The sequence below is a fragment of the Xyrauchen texanus genome, chromosome 28 (assembly GCF_025860055.1).
Source record: "Xyrauchen texanus isolate HMW12.3.18 chromosome 28, RBS_HiC_50CHRs, whole genome shotgun sequence".
In the NCBI taxonomy this organism is placed as follows: domain Eukaryota; kingdom Metazoa; phylum Chordata; class Actinopteri; order Cypriniformes; family Catostomidae; genus Xyrauchen; species Xyrauchen texanus.
The window spans coordinates 45702-68758 of record NC_068303.1 but is presented as its reverse complement, the minus strand read 5'-3'; the positions used below and the strand labels follow the sequence as shown (position 1 = coordinate 68758).

Here is a 23057-nt window from a genome sequence, read left to right as displayed (position 1 = left end):
TACGAGTACATAAAGTCTTTCATATTTCATGAAGGTGAATAAATGAAGAGTTTACAAGAGACAAAAGTTGAAATGTGTTTGTTTTATTGAGAAATGAAGGCGTATGATTGTGATCTGCAGCTTCATCATCATCATCACAGAGATGCTGTGGTGAGTAATAATAACATCTGTGAGCCACTACAGGTCGATCACATCACTGCAATCACATCTGCATCAGTACGAGAGAGAGAGAGAGAGAGGAAAACTCCACAATCCCCTGTATTATCTCTACCCAAATATGTACTTAACATGGGTTTGTGTGCTCTGAAGTTCACAGATAAGGCCAGAGAGAGAAAGAGTGAATATTTCCAGACACACAGAAATAGAACGATGCCTTTTACAGAAGAACAGGGGATTATGGGTAAATTACTCTCAGAACAAGATCTGCACTTATATGGAACCATTAATCCTGAATTACTGCTTAAATAAAGATTAGATAAAGCACACACCGTCATCAGATGTGTCCCGTTTCAGTAACTTTAGACTTCATCTGTGTCACGAGTATGAGAGTGTTGACACGGAGATGTTTTAATGGTGTCTCACTTCAGCAGAAACACACAGAGAGAGTTGGTGAGTTTGTTTTCTGCGACACACGAGTGTTCACATTAGATTGAGGTATATTACTGATCTCAGGGTGAGTTAGAAACACTATAGAGTTCAACCTTTGTAGTGTGTCAGAGGACATTACACTAACGTTACCCCACAAACACACACACAACCATGTGTCAATGATCAACTGATGGAGCGGGACGTTCCCCTTCCGTCGTGAGGCAGAATTGGGATGAAGTATGATTACGTGAACGGTGTCTGCGCTCAAAGCAAACGAGACTCTGCGAGCGCTTTCATGTTGTGTTCGAAGTGCGTCAATCACGTGAACGCAGCTTCATGATTTCTGCAGTAAAGCGGATAACAACGATTCACTTCAGAGTTGTTACTGAACTGCACTGAACACAACCGGTGGAGGCGAATGCTTTCAATTGATGTAAAACAAAATCAGAAAAATGCCAAAAATGTTGTTGCCGTGTCACTTGTAATCTGTACTTTGGGGACATTCAATGCAATGGGAAATGCATTTCTATATTTATACTGTGGAATACTTTATTTGGAAAAAAATGTAGTTTTGCTTTCTAAAAGTCTTTTTACACCACACGCGAATCCTCACACGATTAACATTTTAAACCGAAACAATGGATTCCCAACAAGCCATTCACACCTGGAGCGACTCTGAGTGGACTACAAGCTCAATTTAGGTGTCATTAAAAAGCTGAGATCCTCCCCTTTGTGATGATATATAATAATTTTATCATCAATAGTAAAGAACATATTTTCTGATCATTTGTTTTGCATACTTTTCCTGAGGGACCGCATATTTGTTCTGAACATGTAAGATATAATGGGAAGGAGGTATTGCCCCAAGTGAAGGAGTTCAAGTACCTCGGGGTCTTGTTCACGAGTGAGGGGACAATGGAGCGGGAGGTTGGCCGGAGAGTCGGGGCAGCAGGGGCGGTATTGCACTCGCTCTATCGCACCATTGTCATGAAAAGAGAGTTGAGCCAGAAGGCAAAGCTCTCGATCTACCGGTCAGTTTTCGTTCCTACCCTCACCTATGGTCATGAAGGCTGGGTCATGACCGAAAGAACTAGGTCGCAAGTACAAGCGGCCGAAATGGGCTTCCTCAGAAGGGTGGCGGGCTTCTCCCTTAGAGATAGGGTGAGGAGCTCAGTCATCCGTGAGGAGCTCGGAGTAGAGCCGCTGCTCCTTTGCGTTGAAAGGAGTCAGTTGAGGTGGTTTGGGCATCTGGTAAGGATGCCCCCTGGGTGCCTCCCTAGGGAGGTGTTTCAGGCACGTCCAGCTGGGAGGAGGCCTCGGGGAAGATCCAGGATTAGGTGGAGAGATTACATCTCCACACTGGCCTGGGAACGCCTCGGGGTCGCCCAGTCAGAGCTGGTTAATGTGGCTCGGGATAGGGAAGTTTGGGGCCCCCTGCTGGAGCTGCTGCCCCCGCGGCCCGACTTCAGATAAGCGGTTGAAGATGGATGGATGTAAGATATAATATTGGATTATTCACTCAAGCTCACAGAAATTGTTTTGAGAACTGCCCAAGGTAAAATATAACGTTTTTGGCTATTTGGAGGTTACAGCAGCAGTTCAGAGCATAAAGACACGTTTATATTTGATGACTTACACAAATCATATTTTACTTTGTGATTCTTTTGAAAATCTTTGATTTAATACATGACATCTACATTTAGGTGCTATGTGAAACACTATTATATTCATATTCATTTTTCTACCACATAACCACAAGGTGGAGCTTATTTGTGATGCTGCTGTTTTAAGACCTTATCTTGTCATTTTATTTAACATAAATACAGAAGTGATGGTTATCTATGAAAAGTTCAGATTCTAAGCTTTCAAATGATACCTCATATGCCGACTTATATATACGGGGACTTGAGCATTTTAAGTGTAAACTTTTTCATGATATACTGTAGCGCCCCCTACTGGAGCCGTCGGGAGTTCCACAGAGATAAAACGCAGAAGTGTCCAGAAAACAAGAGTAGCGCCTTTAGTGTGATGTGAACTCATAACATATATATTGAATTAAATGTCACAGTATCACGACAAGAACTGGATGAACACATTCAGATGTGAAAGTGAAACTAAACAGCCACCACATGTGACTTACAGATGCAAAAGTGAAAGTGGAGATTTAAAGTAAAAAATGACTTAAATATTAATCTGTTCCTCACCTACACTGATCATGTTTTATGGATTACTTTTCTGCTGCTTTTATGTGCTTTCTGGTCACCGTTCACTTGCATTGTATGGAGCTACAGAACTGAAATATTCTTCTAAAAATCTTCATTTGTGTTCTGCAGAAGATAGAAAGGCATGAGGGTGAGTAAATGATGACAGAATTTTCATTTTTGGGTGAACTGTCCCTTTAAATCTGTGTGAAAACATGCCTTGATTATTGATAACTAGATTGTTTACTGCATTTTAATAAATCATTTCAAATCCAATACATAAGTACATTTATTCAATATATATTAAATATTGTTAGAAGGCTAAAAACACAGAATTTCTCAGCTCAAGGTGCCGGTTGTTTCCCTGCCGAGGTCATTTCAGGTGAACAAATGAACGTCCATGTCCGTTATATTGACCATTTCTCCTTTCATCAATTAGACAGAAAATCTTTCTTGACAAACAGATGCTGGTCGGCTCTGACACGGCACGTCTCCATGGCAACGCTGTCTGTTGCTAACAGCCCCTCGTCCAGAAGCGTCGAGCCACGACGACTTAGTGAACGTCTCACAACGGCACTTCAGCGTCCCAGCGGGATGTTGTTGTATTTAAAGATCTATTCTTTTCCCAGAACTCAAAACTATATGAATCTCACAAGAGCAGCAATTATTCCTCGCCTGATAAACATGGACAGAAATATGAAGCTCTACACTCATCTTTATGAATAAACAGATATGAACATAATCTACACTGTAAATCAACTTCACATTTTCTGATGCACCTTTCCTCTATTTTTACAATAATCGAACAAAATAAAACACATTCGTTTGGTTCATTAGCAACATGTTAAAAACGTAATTAATTAAATCAATGCAAAAAATATGAGATTTATAGTCAAATCTTAAAATGTTTACTATTGTCAGGACACTCGTTGTTCAGCACGTTGTCCTCCCCAGTTCTCAACAGTCACTCTGTATTACAGGCAATAAAAAGAAGCGGGTGATTTTTAGAACAATCAGCAGAAGTAAAAGGCAGAACTAATGGAGCACTACTATGATGTATAAATACTTTACAATAACCCGTTCAGATGGGCCGTTTATCTTATTACTGTAATGTTCTGTGTCACCAAAAACATTTCCTTGTGTACATGAGCACACTGGCATTAAATAAACAAAGCATCAAAATATGAATAACTGCAGTCTTGAGCAACACAATAATAGATATCGTTTGAAAGTTTAGAAGCTCTTCTTCACAATGCATGTGACATTATGACCAAAACTGATCAAGCACTTTCAAATCTGCTGATAAATCACAAGCGTATAAAAAAAACAATTGCATTATGTTTTCATTTTTATTTGATTTATTTTGCATGATTTAAAAAGTATACAAAAATGAAATAGCAAAGATAATTTACATACAGTTCAGGGAGAGGCAGAAAACCCATAAGAGCTTATTTAAAGCCACCTAAATAATGTTACATTTCCTAAAGTTTATAGAAAACACAAAATTTACATACAGAAAATAATATTACTATGTCACAATGAATGACAAACTAAATATAACAACATCTATAAATAACAATACATCAATATATTAAAATGAGTAAATATGATATGTATATATTATTGTAATCAGTAAAAACGTCAAACTGATCAAATATTCATGTGTCATATGTTGTTGGAAAGATCTCAAAGAGTAACATACAACCAGACTACTTGTTTTACTCACAGACTAAAATATAGAGAGTAACAGATAAATATATGTCTTTGATAAATATGTTGGTGTTGCATATAACTTCACGAAACATAAAACATCACATCTGATTATTTAGAGTCTGTGATTATCTTTCAATGGAGTCCACACACAAGATAATCAGATGTATAGATCATTAGATAATCCACATGAAGCACAATGTTACATATGACCACCAGGAGATGGCGCCAAATACACGACACAGACTCAATGATGACTCAAATGACACAGAATGAAACTCATTCTGTGAAATCTCATGACTAAAATCATGTGTGCATGCTATGCAAACCTTTAGTCATTGTTGTGTTTGCATGTGTAATTAGTTCTTATGTACAATTATTATCTTTTATTTGTTTGGAGATGTTTTTGGACACTATGATACATTATATTTGTGACGTTGGAACTTTTGATCGATTTGTCGTATCAACACAGAATTGAGAACCACCTTATCTACACCCAGAGATATATAATGTCAAATCAGAAAAATAAGAAAGTACATTTTGGGCTGAATTTAATAATTTTCCAGCAGTTTCTTAGGTTGAGTGTCTCAGAATGTATCATCATTTATATCATTAAAGAATTTGAAATGATTTCTTTACAATGATATCAAACACTGAGCCTTTTTTGTGTCGAGTTATAACTCTTTAATTTTGAGTATGTCACTGAAACAGGAGATCTTTATAAACAGCTTCAGAGATTAAAGGGTTAAAGTATATTTCATTTCTTCACACTGCGGTAATGAGAATTGGGCGATGTCCCTAAAACAGGCTTTAATTTCTTTACGCAAAACATAATTTTTATTTGTTTCTTTTGATTTTGGAGTCAAATAAAACCAGGACATTTTTCTGACAGATTTTGTGAGAATGACCCGTCACATGACGTCATCAATACAAACTGTATTTATCATCTAATCAATACAATTATTTTGCACTTTAAATCAAATTCTGTGTAAAAATGTCTGGACTTTAAGATCATGTAATCAATTATATTACTGCAGGTTCGTTTATCATAAACAATGAATGAGCAGATGTGGTAGATCATGCATAATTCACACAGTCTGCACAGCAAACACACTTCATCCTGCAGAAACAGTAGTGTGGAAGTGTGCTATTCTCAACATGCATGTGTCTCCTACATAGTGAACACTTGATTAACTCATATACAACATTGAGCACATGGTTTAGACCAGTGGTTGCCACGACTGGCTCACTTCAGTATTTTAATAGTCATGATTTTAGAAGTACGGGCTCAGTTTGGTACCCGTGTGCTGTTCAAGTGTGCGTCTGCATGTGGACTACAGAGTGTTCATGTCTCGTGGTGAATGCAGCTGCACATGTGAACAGTCAAATGCACTTCATGGTCAAAATGCCCCTCTTGACGTGACACTGATGTAAACACAGAGATTAATGAAGCGAGTGGTCAACTTTTATCCTGTCAAGGGCCATTCGAGTATTCACAGGCCACACAGTCGCATTAAAACATTAAAGCTGCGGTAAAGAAGAAGACACTGCAGCGCTGACTGGGTTGGGAATCTCTGGTTTATCCATTATCCGTTTGATGAAGTTCACATTTATGCTTTTTTTGTGTTGTTTTGGCAGATGCTTTTATTGAAGGTATTATTTTCAGTTTGTGTGTTCCCTGGGAATCAAACCCACGACCATTGCTAGTGCCATGCTATACCAGTTGAGCTACAGGAACCCGGTTCACCCGCTTTAATGTTTGTATATGTGGTCTGTGTTCCTGAAGCTAATATTGCTAGTCATGTTTGTGTGAACGGAGGGTTACTCGTGTGTTAACCGCTCGTGATGTCGGGTGGGGTTACGGTGACATTTAAGACTTCTGAAATTAACTTCTTGTAATGGTTATATTGCATATTTAAGCATATTATTTTCATGTTTAATAAAGTATATTTTATCCCCATCATTCTTGAATCCTTGTTTTAGTTTCTGGTGTTATTGTGTGCATGTATAGACATATTATTGTAGTATTATGGTTCACTTGCTTCAACTGTACAATATAACAATAATAAATCTTCTATTGAACTCAGCTAGTTCACGAGTTTCACCTCTTATATTGATGAGTAGTACAATAATAATAGTAAATACTTGAATAATGCGATTAAATTACACTGATAGTGATGAGTCCTCTGTTCTTTATGTGAAGAGTTCACTTCATTCAAAGTATGTAAATAAGAGTGTTTTTTTATCTTAATCAAATCGACTAATACTTCAGTTTTAAATGTTGAATTGTATGACATAATATGAACATGAAAACCACATGCTATAACCTCGTCCGCCGGAAGAGCAGTGGCGAAACACGACTCGCGTAACGTGCTTGAACACAAATCGCTTGCAATGTTAACTTCAACCACAGATGTCGCTAGAGAGCACAAAGTTACGTACTGCAGCATTAATAAAACGCATTCCACGTCTCTCTGGAACACTCGATGCTGATTGGTCAATGGTATCCAGCGGTCTGAGATCTCTGAATAACATCCGTGGATTAAGTGACAGAGCGGTCATCTTTCCTGCTTTTTATTTTACCGGATCTGCAGCTTTATCAGTCGAGGAAACAACAATTAAAGAACACACCTTCCATTATTTTATGGATTATTATTATTATTTTAAAGGAAAATCATGATTCTTCATTTACTCTTGTGTGACTTTCTTCTGCAGAACACAAACGAAAATGTTTTGACATACATATGATGTCTTTATAGCTATACAATGCAAGTCAATGGGGTCCAAAACTTATAAGCTCCAAAAGGACATAAAGGCAACCCATAAGACTCCTAGATAAAGCCATTAATAGCTAATAAAAGTTAGATTAATTTGATAGTGTTTTTATTATTTATACTCTCTATTTTATTACTGGCTCTTGAATAATGACTTTAAAGGCTTGAAGTAATGTTTATATTAATATGAAACTTGTTCAATAAAGAGTTTTCATTAGCATATGTACTTTTGGGAAACACTGCTTCTTATACTTGCATGACAATCAATGTGATTTACAGGAAGCATCAGAAGCAAATGTGCAGTGCATCATCATTTATCAGCTAATGTTTGACAGGAAACAGACGCAGCTAATAAAGGACATTATGCACGAACTTTGTTCGTTTGATGACTGCGCAAATGTGGATCAAACGCTGATAATTAAAGTCTTTTAATTCAGTTTACTAGCAAGTTTCCAGGAACAGATTACACACAGAAAGCCGGAGAGAGATGATCCACACTAACCCTGTCTGACAAATAAACACACTGGTTTTATCATTTACTGCCGTGAATATTGAACACGTTCTTACCGGGCAGGAGGAGGAAGGTCAAATACGGACAATCTGATTGGCTGAGGACAACAGTGGATCACTTCCTGCAAAACAAGAAGACAAACCCACTTTCAACATGACATCACAATTAACTTCATGAAAACATGTTTTTAATCCCATTTTTTCCCAATTTAGCACGTCCAATTCCCATTACTTAGTAAGTCCTCATGTTGGCACAGTTACTCAATCCGGGTGGCGGAGGACAAGTGTCAGTCGCCTCCGCGTCTGAGACCGTCAATCCGCGCATCTGATCATGTGACTCGTTGTGCATGACACCGCGGAGACTCACAGCATGTGGAGCCTCATGCTACTCTCCACGATCCACACACAACTCACCACACGCCCCATTGAGAGAACCACTAATCACCACCACGAGGAGGTTACCCCATGTGACTCTACCCTCCCTAGCAACCGGCCCAATTTGGTTGCTAAGGAGACCTGAATGGAGTCAATCAGCACGCCCTGAATTCAAACTCACGACTCCAGGTGTGATAGTCAGCATCAATACTCACTGAGATACACAGACCCTTAAAACATGTGAGGTGTTATTGTGAGCAATTCATCATATCATATTATATATTCGTTCATCAAAATACAGTGCCTTGCGAAAGTATTCGGCCCCCTTGAACTTTTCGACCTTTTGGCACATTTCAGGCTTCAAACATAAAGATATAAAACTGTAATTTTTTGTGAAGAATCAACAACAAGTGGGACACAATCATGAAGTGGAACGAAATTTATTGGATATTTCAAACTTTTTTAACAAATAAAAAACTGAAAAATTGGGCGTGCAAAATTATTCAGCCCCTTTACTTTCGGTGCAGCAAACTCTCTCCAGAAGTTCAGTGAGGATCTATGAATGATCCAATGTTGACCTAAATGACTAATGATGATAAATAGAATCCACCTGTGTGTAATCAAGTCTCCGTATAAATGCACCTGCTCTGTGATAGTCTCAGAGGTCCATTTAAAGCACAGAGAGCATCATGAAGAACAAGGAACACACCAGGCAGGTCCGAGATACTGTTGTGGAGAAGTTTAAAGCCGGATTTGGATACAGAAAGATTTCCCAAGCTTTAAACATCCCAAGGAGCACTGTGCAAGCAATAATATTGAAATGGAAGGAGTATCAGACCACTGCAAATCTACCAAGACCCGGCCGTCCCTCTAAACTTTCAGCTCATACAAGGAGAAGACTGATCAGAGATGCAGCCGAGAGGCCCATGATCACTCTGGATGAACTGCAGAGATCTACAGCTGAGGTGGGAGACTCTGTCCATAGGACAACAATCAGTCGTATACTGCACAAATCTGGCCTTTATGGAAGAGTGGCAAGAAGAAAGCCATTTCTTAAAGATATCCATAAAAAGTGTCGTTTAAAGTTTGCCACAAGCCACCTGGGAGACACACCAAACATGTGGAAGAAGGTGCTCTGGTCAGATGAAACCAAAATCGAACTTTTTGGCAACAATGCAAAACGTTCTGTTTGGCGTAAAAGCAACACAGCTCATCACCCTGAACACACCATCCCCACTGTCAAACATGGTGGTGGCAGCATCATGGTTTGGGCCTGCTTTTCTTCAGCAGGGACAGGGAAGATGGTTCAAATTGATGGGAAGATGGATGGAGCCAAATACAGGACCATTCTGGAAGAAAACCTGATGGAGTCTGCAAAAGACCTGAGACTGGGATGGAGATTTGTCTTCCAACAAGACAATGATCCAAAACATAAAGCAAAATCTACAATGGAATGGTTCACAAATAAACATATCCAGGTGTTAGAATGGCCAAGTCAAAGTCCAGACCTGAGTCTGTGGGAAGAACTGAAAACTGCTGTTCACAAACGCTCTCCATCCAACCTCACTGAGCTCGAGCTGTTTTGCAAGGAGGAATGGGCAACAATTTCAGTCTCTCGATGTGCCAAACTGATAGAGACATACCCCAAACGACTTACAGCTGTAATCGCAGCAAAAGGTGGCGCTACAAAGTATTAACTTAAGGGGGCTGAATAATTTTGCACGCCCAATTTTTCAGTTTTTTACTTGTTAAAAAAGTTTGAAATATCCAATAAATTTCGTTCCACTTCATGATTGTGTCCCACTTGTTGTTGATTCTTCACAAAAAATTACAGTTTTATATCTTTATGTTTGAAGCCTGAAATGTGCCAAAAGGTCGAAAAGTTCAAGGGGGCCGAATACTTTCGCAAGGCACTGTATGTATAATAACCCGCCCCGCCTCCAAAACCACAATCAAGCCATCTTATTATTCATCCAGCGGTCATATACAGACACTTTACGCCATCCAAACAAGTCCTGCCCCACATTTATTCTCATTGAATATCCCGTTTCAATATTATAATATTATTTAAGTCACATTATGGCATTAAAATGGGTGACATTCATATGATGTGTAAGGAGGAATATAATATTAATGTACTGCACACTGTATAAATAATGATTGATTTTAACCTGACCACTCCCTCCATCTCCCATTGGTTAGACAAGCAGATAGTCCCGCCCCCAAACTCTCTCCATTGGTTGAGTCAGAAGTTGTCAACATTTTAAGAAAGCATCACAGTGTGAAACTACTAACTGACTTCTGAAAGATCCTCTGAACATTAAACTGAAATGAACACTTCAGTCATATTAAACTCTGGTCTGTGGATCATAACAGTGTGAAAATAAACAATTAAGCGTGTCGTCTGTCGATGTCTCACTCTCACACTCGTTTTATCTTCCCTAGAAATGTGCCAACGAGAGCCGTTCAATCACTGACGTTCAATATGTCGAGCACTTGAAGTGCAGCAGACGAGTGTCATCGTGTGTGAAACTCCATCTGGACTGGCGGTGATTCATGTTTGTGTCTGACGGGTACAGTCATCTCTAAAACAGTCACATGATCATTTCTGATGGAAATACTATAAACATCCTCTCTAGTTCAAAACATTAACTGACACGAAACTGCAAAAACAACACAATTATGACATCACAAGCATGAGCTTATTACCATATGAACCCCGCCCGCTGAGGTCACGCTGAGGTCACGCTGAGGTCACGAGGACGCACCAGAACAAGCAGATTTGTGGATATTTGGAATCTGTTGATCAATCTGTGAAAGATTAGGAAAGTGTTTGATCTAATCCACTCTGTTCTATTCTCTTCCACGCAATGACTGCAGTTTATTTTTAGACTTTAAACATTGTTATTTCAGGCGACAAATATTCAGATTAAAGCGTCTGATAATCCCACATACGTTCCCAACGACAAACTGCAGAATTAAAACTGACCCAGAGTAACAAAACACAAACAACGTTTATAATTATAGGTGTCAAATAATGAGTGAAACAGAAATATAAATGATTATTAATTTGGATAAATCTGTTTAGATCTCGCGTTGATCATCAGTAATCTGTATTATAAAGTATTTATTACATATATTAATAACATGACAGAAAACATGAGCACAATAATTCACATTAATATATTTATATATCAGCACGACTGCCTCTTTAATATCAGTGTTAAATGTTTTCAAGTGAACAGAAGAATCAGATATCGAGTCATTAATTATTGATTATTGCAGTGTGAATATCACCGTTATATAATCTCACAAAACAACAATCACGAGGAAACGTTTGCTTTAATGTCAGTGTGCACTCCTCAACTCTCCTCAGAAACACACTGAACTAATGACATTTCTGTCAGAAGCACATGACTTTCTTCTGTTGTTCAGAATGTTCATGCTGCTCTTTTCCACACAGTGTAAGTGAGGTCAAACACAACACAAAAGTATCTTCAGTTGAGTCACATGAAAGCACACGTGACAGATGTGTGTGAGAAACTCACTGTCTGCTTCACAAACTCATACAGGTTTACAACACCATGAGGGTGAGTACATGATGACAGAATTTTCTTTTTTTCTGAACCTTCCCTTTAATAAAACCAAGTAACCTTTTCATACTCTTCACAACCGTGTGTGTGTGTGTGTGTGTGTATGTATAACTGTGCGTGTGAGAGTGTGTGTGTGTGTGTATAACTGTGCGTGTGAGAGTGTGTGTGTGTATAACTGTGCGTGTGAGAGAGTGCGTGTGTGTGTGTGTGTGTATAACTGTGCTTGTGAGTGTGTGTGTGTATAACTGTGCGTGTGAGAGTGTGTGTGTGTGTGTGTGTGTATAACTGTGCTTGTGAGTGTGTGTGTGTATAACTGTGCGTGTGTGTGTGTATAACTGTGCGTGTGAGAGTGTGTGTGTGTATAACTGTGCGTGTGTGTGTGTATAACTGTGCGTGTGACAGTGTGTGTGTGTATAACTGTGCGTGTGAGAGTGTGTGTGTGTATAACTGTGCGTGTGAGAGTGTGTGTGTGTATAACTGTGCGTGTGAGAGTGTGTGTGTGTATAACTGTGCGTGTGAGAGAGTGCGTGTGTGTGTGTGTGTATAACTGTGCTTGTGAGTGTGTGTGTGTATAACTGTGCGTGTGAGAGTGTGTGTGTGTGTGTGTATAACTGTGCGTGTGAGAGAGTGCGTGTGTGTGTGTGTGTATAACTGTTCGTGTGAGAGTGTGTCTGTGTGTGTGTGTGTATAACTGTGCGTGTTTGTGAGTGTAACTGTGCGTGTGAGAGTGTGTGTGTGTATAACTGTGCGTGTGAGAGTGTTTGTGAGTGTAACTGTGCGTGTGAGAGTGTGTGTGTGTATAACTGTGCGTGTGTGTGTGTGTTTGTGAGTGTAACTGTGCGTGTGAGAGTGTGTGTGTGTATAACTGTGCGTGTGAGAGTGTGTGTGTGTGTATAACTGTGCGTGTGAGTGTGTGTGTGTATAACTGTGCGTGTGAGAGTGTGTGTGTGTGTGTGTATAACTGTGCGTGTGAGAGAGTGCGTGTGTGTGTGTATAACTGTGCGTGAGAGTGTGTGTGTGTATAACTGTGCGTGTGAGAGTGTGTGTGTGTATAACTGTGCATGTGAGAGTGTGTGTGTATAACTGTGCGTGAGAGTGTGTGTGTGTATAACTGTGCGTGTGAGAGTGTGTGTGTGTATAACTGTGCGTGTGAGAGTGTGTGTGTGTGTATAACTGTGCGTGTGTGTGTGTTTGTGAGCGTAACTGTGCGTGTGAGAGTGTGTGTGTGTTTTAGTGATATTATTATCATATAGTTTGTTTGAACACTATGTTCTCTATGCACTCTATGTTTGTGCATTTCAACATATGCTGATAACATTATTATCATGAGTCAAATACTCAAGAGTTTTATTAACTTCAAAACAGATTATAAGTAGTAAACATTAAAGCTTTTGTAAACCCATTTTATTTCCATGTGAAACTGAATATTTAACAAGAAATCATGTTTTATCCATCAGTGTGCTGCATCAGTAACTGTAAATGCACCAGATCACTGCATACTACACACAGTGTAGGGCACATAGTGCACCAGATCACTGCATACTACACACAGTGTAGGGCACATAGTGCACCAGATCACTGCATACTACACACAGTGTAGGGCACATAGTGCACCAGATCACTGCATACTACACACAGTGTAGGGCACATAGTGCACCAGATCACTGCATACTACACACAGTGTAGGGCACATAGTGCACCAGATCACTGCATACTACACACAGTGTAGGGCACATAGTGCACCAGATCACTGCATACTACACACAGTGTAGGGCACATAGTGCACCAGATCACTGCATACTACACACAGTGTAGGGCACATAGTGCACCAGATCACTGCATACTACACACAGTGTAGGGCACATAGTGCACCAGATCACTGCATACTACACACAGTGTAGGGCACATAGTGCACCAGATCACTGCATACTACACACAGTGTAGGGCACATAGTGCACCAGATCACTGCATACTACACACAGTGTAGGGCACATAGTGCACCAGATCACTGCATACTACACACAGTGTAGGGCACATAGTGCACCAGATCACTGCTTACTAAACACAGTGTAGGGCACATAGTGCACCAGATCACTGCATACTACACACAGTGTAGGGCACATAGTGCACCAGATCACTGCATACTACACACAGTGTAGGGCACATAGTGCACCAGATCACTGCTTACTACACACAGTGTAGGGCACATAGTGCACCAGATCACTGCATACTAAACACAGTGTAGGGCACATAGTACACAGTATGCATACTCGGAACAGAGACTGTGATGACACATTTCCACCTTCTTTAGCATCTAAATCTCCATCTAAATTAGCAATTCTTGAATTATTTAGTGTATATTTATATCACTATACTTTATATCATATTCATCTGGAATAAGTTCTAATAAACGAGATGAGAGTGACAGTAAACTCACTGTAATCTAACACACACTATTTTTACTTCTTTTGAAAAGCTGTGAAAGATTCTTTATATTTCTGTTGATCAAACAGGATCATTTGCTCTATTCTCTCACACCGCTACACAAGATGATCTTTTATTTCCGCATTCCAAACCTGCATATGTGAAAGGGTCCATTACTCTCACTGCTACAGCAAAAGCAGATCTCTTCTCGTGTGTCATGTGATCTCTCGGGGCGTGTCACGTGACCTCAGATCCGGTTACACACTAATGAATCTTCATTCAGAGTTTCATTTGACCTGACAAACACATCAGGTCACATACTGTGTTTTCATAAGTACTCCCGTTTTAGGATTAATAATAGACGTGAATGTGACGGCATACAGAAGTCACGTTTGAGTTATAGCACAAAGGTCGAAGGTTTAATTGGAAGTGCAAATTACGTCCACATGTGACGCTCCCAGCAGTGAACGGCTCTTTCCAACAGGGGCAACGGAATTAGAAACGCAGATAATAGCTTTCACTTCACTCTGTGCCGAGGTATTTTTAGACGTATGCCGTCCAGGAACAGTGACTGCAGAGACGCTCACAGGAACACATGCGGGACGGGTCACGGGCCGGGGTTAGAAGTCACACGGGTCACAGGTCAAACAGATTTGTGTATTGTTTGGGTTAGCATGCGTTCTCATATGTCCTGATGGGGACTAAACGAGTTATGCCACCTTCATTTGTGTGCGTACATTCAATTTAAAGACCCCATGAAATCTAAATCAGAGTTTCATGGCTCTTAGTTCTGTTAGCTCTTTATTAGCATTCATGCGATACACACATTTAAACAGTTCTGCTCTTCCTGAAAAACAGACCAAAAATACTGATGACATCATCTCGCACCACACAGACTATTGTCCAATCAAAAGCTCCCCTGATCACACCTCTGACTAGCAAACGCAAGCTAGCAAATCATGATGACTGTAAACTAAAGATGGCTAACTCTAGGCCTGTCGGGATTACTACACAACTGCCTGATTGTGATTATTTGATCTAACGTGATTATTTTAGATATCCACGATTATTGTGCTCTTCAGATTCCAAACATATTTTATGGTCCAAATATGGGAATTTTAATGTCTCGTGTTTTTATGTCTCAATTTCTGGTGTTAACAAACAATAAATGATAAACAAATGAGCAGGCATGTGCTCTTCGAAATGTCTCAGCCCAACTTCCTGTTTGAATAAGAAATGACCTGCATGTAAATGAGCTCTGTTCTGATTGGCTAAGAAAACGTTGATAAGTAAAAGATTGTGACAGGCAGGTGTGTTTCCTGTGACCACAAACACTGTCGGACTCGTGTTTCATGTGATAATGTTTAACAGAGAACGTTAACATTATAAAGTGTGTCCATTTATCTCACCGACTCTCATGCTACTCATAAACCATCAAACATCATCTTCAGCAACACAACCAGCGCAAACACTTATTACAACACCTACAAATCATTGACAACAGAAGACACAAACCAAAGCTAACCATCACTAACAACACAAGCTAACCTCTAGAAGACTCAATCACACACACAAGCTGCTTTTAAATGTCACTATTATAGAATTAAACTCAGTTAGATCAACACAAGGATGTCCTTGAATCTGTGGTTTGAACCTACAACCGTTGTGTTGCGTGCACTGACCAACATTAAGTCACACAGCTGAAGGAAAAGAAACTCACCAGTTGAGCAGAAAGTGATTCAAGGGACGAGCGACATCTTTATTCCTGTGAACAGAAACACAAACACTGAATATATCCATTGATCAAACAGACGATTATTATCAGACAGTTCCATGAACAACAGCAGCGACGCCAGTGACTCACCGTGTGCGTTTACATCAGCTAATTCAAATATAAGAGCGCAGGAACACAAAGGTGCGTTCAACAATCACACACACACACATGCAGAAAAACACTCAAGCATGTTCAGTCCTGATCATCATGATATAAATCTATATTCTTCTGCGTGTTTGACACCGAAGGTGCAATCTAGATGTTTTCAAGCGTAAATATTCATATTTTCAACTAAATTGGGACATTGAAACCTTTAATGTATGATGGCAAACATAGTAATAGAAGATCAGCTTCAATTTCAGCAAATAATTGAGATGATGATTCTGATATCGTCACAAGACTTGAATAAATGTAATTCTAGAATCAGATCTAATAATACGTCTTGTTGACATAAGAAGAATAAATGTGATTAAATGAGTACAGGTGACATGAAACACTGCATTCTCCATTACAACAGTTTTACACACATTTGTCTAATTCAGATATAATTAGCATTCATTGAATATTTCTACTTATAAAATGTGTCACACCACGGTACCATTAAAATGAACTAGTGAAGGCAAATAACTGTTATCCTCAAATCTGTCTGTTGATGAAACAAGTTATTTATGTACTGTACAAACAGAATAAAACATGATATTCACATCAAACACAGCTCCAACTCAATTCAGCTTTAAGATGATATCAAATCCACAGACATAGAATGATTAAATGTCAATTATAATAAATGATGTGCTCAAGAACACATATACATGCATCATTATACATCACCTGGACAAATGACACTTACAGCTGATAATTAAAGTTGTGTTGATATGACCATCTTCACCACCTCAAACATACATTTATTCTCTCCAGAAGTAGTTTCATGCATTAGAAAGATGCTGCGCATAAAGGTAAAAACTCTTCAAAGCATTAACATCCCAAAGTTCCCTCTTCTGACACCGATTGAGGAATATTCATCATGAGTGAACCAACAGACACGTGACCACGTGACAATCCACCAGCGCGTGCACGTGAACAGGTGGCAGAGAGAGAGCGCGTTCACGAGAGCAGGTGTGACGCACACAAACATGCACTGCATTTACTATGTGCAACATTTCTGTCTCCTTTTACAGTAAACAACAACAACAACAAACTAAAATATCGCAAGATTCTTAAAACAAGACGCGTTTATCTGAAAAGTTGCACGAGATGAGATTCTGAAAATATAGACACAAATATACACTTACATTCAAGATATCATCTGAAAATAACTCTTAATATCTAGTTCAGTTTTGCTTTTCAGGTAAATGTTTGTTGTTTGATGAAAACACGACAGATTCAGAATGAGATATGTTTAGCATTAACTGCGAGTCTGTGATTAATAATTCAATATCATGTTCACTATCTTTGAGTCTTATCGTTTGGTTAAAGAAATACATTGAGTAATTAAAAACAACGCAATGGACAGATAAGACATGTTGAACACATGTGCATGTACAGTACACGCTGAATTACATGTATGAGATCATATGTAGGTTGTATATTGCAGTGCTCTATATACAACATGCATAATAAATACATTTACCAACAGCATCACATTTAAGATCTGCATTGACTTGCTCTTCTAATACAAACATCAGAAATCACAAACATCTTCAGAGTTCGTCAATCTCTACATATCTCATACATTTATTGCAATCAGCATTACGTAATACACAACATGCAGTTTTATTCTGCGAAAAACACGAAGCCATCTAACACACACACACACACACACACACGCGCGCGACCAAAGGATGACCATAAACTGTTCCATTAAAGCATGCAACTTTGTTTTAACCCGCATTCTTCACATGTCTTTAAACGCATCCTTACCGCTTACAAGCAGGGAAAGTGCTCATCGCTAGAAACCCGTGAATATTTACAGCAGTTTGAACACATCGACATGTTTGTTGCATGGATTCTCTCTCTCTCTTTTGCTCTATGGATGGATGGGGTAGCGATGTTAGCCAGTTAGCCTCAGAAGCTAAAGGAGCAGAACCACACTTTCATTTACCCCCATTAAAGCGACAAACACACATCTGCCCTCAAATCTGTCCAATAACACACTGTGCGGCGCGCGACACGTTCAGCTCGTCTCGTGCTCGTGTATTCCATCAACACACAATATTCCTAGGAAAAGCTACAGAATTCCCCGGAATGATGAAAACAGGCGCTTACAGGCGGGTGATGCTGGAGCTCCAGCCGGAAATTAAAGTGTCCTCACGCGCTGATGAAGATGATGATGATGCTGCTGCTGCTGCTGCTGTCTCACCCCCTTCTGAGTCCAGATTCAGTCTGTCTCTTTCTGTCTTTATCCTCCCAGTGTGTTTCACTCGCCCTCCAGCGGTGTGTGTGTGTGTGCTATCTATCTATCTGTCTATCTATCTATCTGTCTGTCTATCTATTTGTCTGTCTGTCTATTTATCTATCTGTCTGTCTGTCTATAATCTATCCGTCTGTCTGTCTGTCTATAATCTATCTATCTATCATCTATCTATCTGTCTATCTATCTGTCTCTCTGTCTGTCTATCTGTCTGTCTGTCTATAATCTATCTGTCTGTCTGTCTATAATCTATCCATCTGTCTGTCTGTCTATAATCTATCTATCTATCATCTATCTATCTGTCTCTCTGTCTGTCTATCTATCTGTCTGTCTGTCTGTCTATAATCTATCTGTCTGTCTGTCTATAATCTATCCATCTGTCTGTCTGTCTATAATCTATCTATCTATCATCTATTTATCTGTCTATCTATCTGTCTCTGTCTCTCCATCTATCTGTCTGTCTGTCTATAATCTATCTGTCTGTCTGTCTATAACCTATCCATCTGTCTGTCTGTCTATAATTTATCTATCTATCATCTATCTATCTGTCTATCTATCTGTCTCTCTGTCTGTCTATCTATCTATCTGTCTGTCTATAATCTATGTATCTATGTATCTGTCTGTCTGTCTGTCTGTCTATAATCTATCTATCTGTCTGTCTGTCTATAATCTATCTATCTGTCTGTCTGTCTGTCTGTCTATAATCTCTCTGTCTGTCTGTCTATAATCTATCTATCTATGTATCTGTCTGTCTGTCTGTCTATAATCTATCTATCTGTCTGTCTATAATATATCTATCTGTCTGTCTGTCTATAATCTATCTATCTATCTATCTATCTATCTGTCTGTCTATAATCTATCTATCTATCTGTCTGTCTATAATCTATCTATCTATCTGTCTGTCTGTCTATAATCTATCTATCTGTCTATCTATCTGTCTGTCTATAATCTATCTATCTATCTGTCTGTCTGTCTGTCTATAATCTATCTATCTATCTGTCTGTCTGTCTATAATCTATCTATCTATCTATCTATCTATCTATCTATCTATCTATCTATCTATCTGTCTGTCTGTCTATAATCTATCTATCTATCTGTCTATCTATCTGTCTGTCTGTCTATAATCTATCTATCTATCTATCTATCTGTCTGTCTATAATCTGTCTATCAATCTATCTATCTATCTATCTATCTGTCTGTCTGTCTATAATCTATCTATCTGTCTGTCTGTCTATAATCTATCTATCTATCTATCTATCTATCTATCTATCTATCTATCTATCTATCTATCTATCTATCTATCTATCTAGCTAGCTAGCTATCTGTCTGTCTGTCTATAATCTATCTATCTATATGTCTATCTATCTGTCTATCTATCTGTCTGTCTATAATCTATCTATCTATCTATCTATCTATCTATCTATCTATCTATCTATCTATCTATCTATCTATCTATCTAGCTGTCTGTCTGTCTATAATCTATCTATCTATCTGTCTGTCTGTCTATAATCTATCTATCTGTCTGTCTGTCTATAATCTATCTATCTATCTATCTATCTATCTATCTGTCTGTGTGTGTGTGTGTGTGTGTGTGTGTGAGATCGTATCACTTTTAAGACATTCATTTAATCACTGGAGTCGTATGGATGACATTAATGATAATCGTCATGTTACAATCCACATCCATTATAAGGACCTACTGAGAAGAGATTTTATTTTATTTGTCTTTAAATGTGTTCTGCAGAAGAAAGTCAAACACATCTGTGATGACATGAGGGTGATGATGAGAATTGTAATTTTTAGGTGAACCGTCCCTTTAATTGCCTTCAGTGTGGTTTTTCCTGCACTCTGTGACAGGAACAGATCTGAGTTTCATCAGTGGACTTCTGTTTCTCACACGTGTCTCGACTTTCACAAGATCTCAACCGTGTCTCAGTCTGTGCTCAGAGATCAAACGTCAAAGATCTCAATATGAATTCAAGCAGTTCTCATCAAATGATCCACCCATTTTTTAACTCTATACTTCAACAGTTGACTCATGTGTTTATTACTCCTGAGCAATTAAGAAAATATCAGATAAAGTTGATCATTTACGATCTAAGAACTCCATTAGAGCTGAAGTGTGTAATCCTACACGAAACTGCAAAAACCTTTCAATCATTTCCTAATTTGACCTCCGTCTTCCATTGGTCAACAAACAGCCCCTGCTCATGTCACATCATTGATTCAGTCAGAAGTTGACATGTGAGTTGCTCAATAAAACAGATGAATGTGTTTACAGTCTTCTACCAATAAATGACAGATAGTGACTCTCCACATTAAACTGACAGTATTTGAACATCCAAATGAGGGACACACTGCATCTTTAAGAGCTATTCAAATATATCTCTGGGATCACTAAATGTGTTTGTTTACATCTCAACACTATTTCAACTATTTCAAATGACTGTTAATAATAAATAAATAAAATATTTTCGACAGAATCTCCACTTTGAGACTAGCATGTGTTAAACGTGTTAACAGGACTGGTCTTTACATGAAAACCTGTTGGGGCAGCTGTTGCCATGGAGACGATGAGAAATAGGCCAGAGAAATTCCCCACAGTGGACGTGAACATGCGACTGCAGCGGATAGACACAAGTGGACGGACATCAGTCTCTTTCAGTTCTGTTGCTGATAAAACTGTTGTGATGTATATTTTGTGATTTTAATTGATAAACTTCAGAAGAGATCGTCTTGAGGGGGTCACAGGGAAAATATACTGATTTTAAGAACAAGTCTTGTGTTTCGAAAGTGGCCGACTTGCTTGACCAGATAAGTTGCAGGATAATTTGGTATTTGAATACTTGACATTGACACATTGCAGCTTTTATGAGATCATAATGATTAAGAGGCTACACAAACAACCGTTTATATGCACTTTTAATAATTAATTTGTTAACCCTTTACGCTCTGAAGGTGTTTCAGTGGCATACAAAATTAAAAGCTTACAACAAAACGCAAAACAAGGAGGGTCAAGTGTTCATTTTAAAGAAAACTTTTCACATTTTTTTTAATTATATAGATTGATACATTCTTTGACTCTCAGCCTAAGAAACTGCTGAAAAATTGAGCAATCATTTTTTTTCCTTATTTTTCTGATTTGACATTAAATATCTCTGAGTGTAAATAAGGCGGCTCTGAAAATCAGCTTTTGTTTTGTTCTCAATCATGTCGACTGTATCTGAGAACATTTAGTGTTGATACGACAAATCAATCAAAAGTTCCAACATTACAAATATAATTGATCATAGTGTCCAAAAACATCTCCAAACAAATAAAAGATAATAATTGTACATAAGAACTAATTACACATGCAAACACAACAATGACTAAAGGTTTGCATAGCATGCACACATGATTTTAGTCATGAGATTTCACAGAATGAGTTTCATTCTGTGTCATTTGAGTCATCATTGAGTCTGTGTCGTGTATTTGGCGCCATCTCCTGGTGGTCATATGTAACATTGTGCTTCATGTGGATTATCTAATGATCTATACATCTTTTTTTTCAGACATATATTTAGCTGATACTTGCTATATGTTTGTCTAAGTAAAACAAATAGTCTGGTTGTATTTTACTCTGAGAAATTTCCAACAACATGTACAACGTGTCCTGTGTACATAAACACCATCTCAAGAAACAATCTGTGTTTAAATCCAGAGAAACAAGGTGCTACTCGTAAAATACTTAAACACTTAGTTTCATCACTGTAATGTGTAATACAGCTCTATTATTTATTGCTAATAATGAGAAATATTCATATCAACACTTTCATATTTCAACACAGGAAGTTTTCACTCACGAGACGACGAACAGGATTCACACATCACATTATTCAGAACAGACTAAATGTTTTAATGTTCACAGCAAATTTTACAATTGTGCGTCTGAGCCTGGACAAATCATGAAAATTAAAATATCTTTCATCGTCATGACAATTTCTATAATAAATATCTACAGCATGTTTGATCTGTGGATGAATCATATTTTGAGCGAATGTTTTTCAATGACTTCTCTAAATGATTCATTATAGAAACATTGAATCAAAATGATTTAAAAAATCCAGTAATAACAAAATACTTAAGAAATCATGAAATGAGTCAAAAAGTGTCAAGGGTCTTGGATAATCAAATACTGAATATTAAAGTCAACATGAAACCGCATTCACAACCCATTTTACTTCCGCAATGTGAAACTGGATATTCAATGAGAATAAAGGACAGACCTTGATTTTATCTGTCTGGAATTGAATGTTGAAAGTGTCTTTATGACTGCTGGATGAGAATTAAGAGGGACTTGATGATGCTTAAAAGGTTATGATCCTGTTTTTTACATGCTCTGATGAAAATAAATCTTTTCTATTCTGATGCTGGTGAAACTTTGTAATGCAGCAATTTTCATACCGCTGTCTCCTTCAGATGATCCGCTTATGTGTTCCTCTTTTGTGAGTCGCTTCGGATAAAAGCGTCTGCCAAATGAATAAATGTAAATGTAAGGAATGTTTATTACATCCAAAGACTTTTGTATTCTAACACATTTTTCTGTCTTTCAAATGTCATTTGTTATGTTATAAAGAACGTTCATATTCATACAGTACATTAAAGTTAACGTAATATTATCAAGACTTGAGAAGTGAATGTAAGTGTGTAATGAAA

The 23057-nt window shown here is 38.3% G+C and overlaps 1 protein-coding gene across 4 annotated transcripts in view; it reads right to left on the bottom strand.

The window, feature by feature from the left end:
- LOC127621860 (1-phosphatidylinositol 4,5-bisphosphate phosphodiesterase beta-4-like) overlaps positions 1 to 18336 on the bottom strand; it is a 109670-nt gene extending 91334 nt beyond the window's left edge. For 2 of the 4 annotated variants that reach the window (XM_052095638.1, XM_052095635.1), the window contains exons 1-3: positions 16800 to 17192; positions 15896 to 15940; positions 7841 to 7905 (exon numbers count right to left, since the gene is read on the bottom strand). The gene's annotated coding sequence lies outside the window, so the exon portion shown is untranslated. Of the gene's footprint in view, positions 1 to 7840; positions 7906 to 15895; positions 15941 to 16799; positions 17193 to 17869; positions 18175 to 18214 lie in introns of those variants that run through there. The other 2 variants (XM_052095636.1, XM_052095637.1) reach the window with 2 other exon arrangements.
- Between the last annotated feature and the right edge of the window lie 4721 nt (positions 18337 to 23057).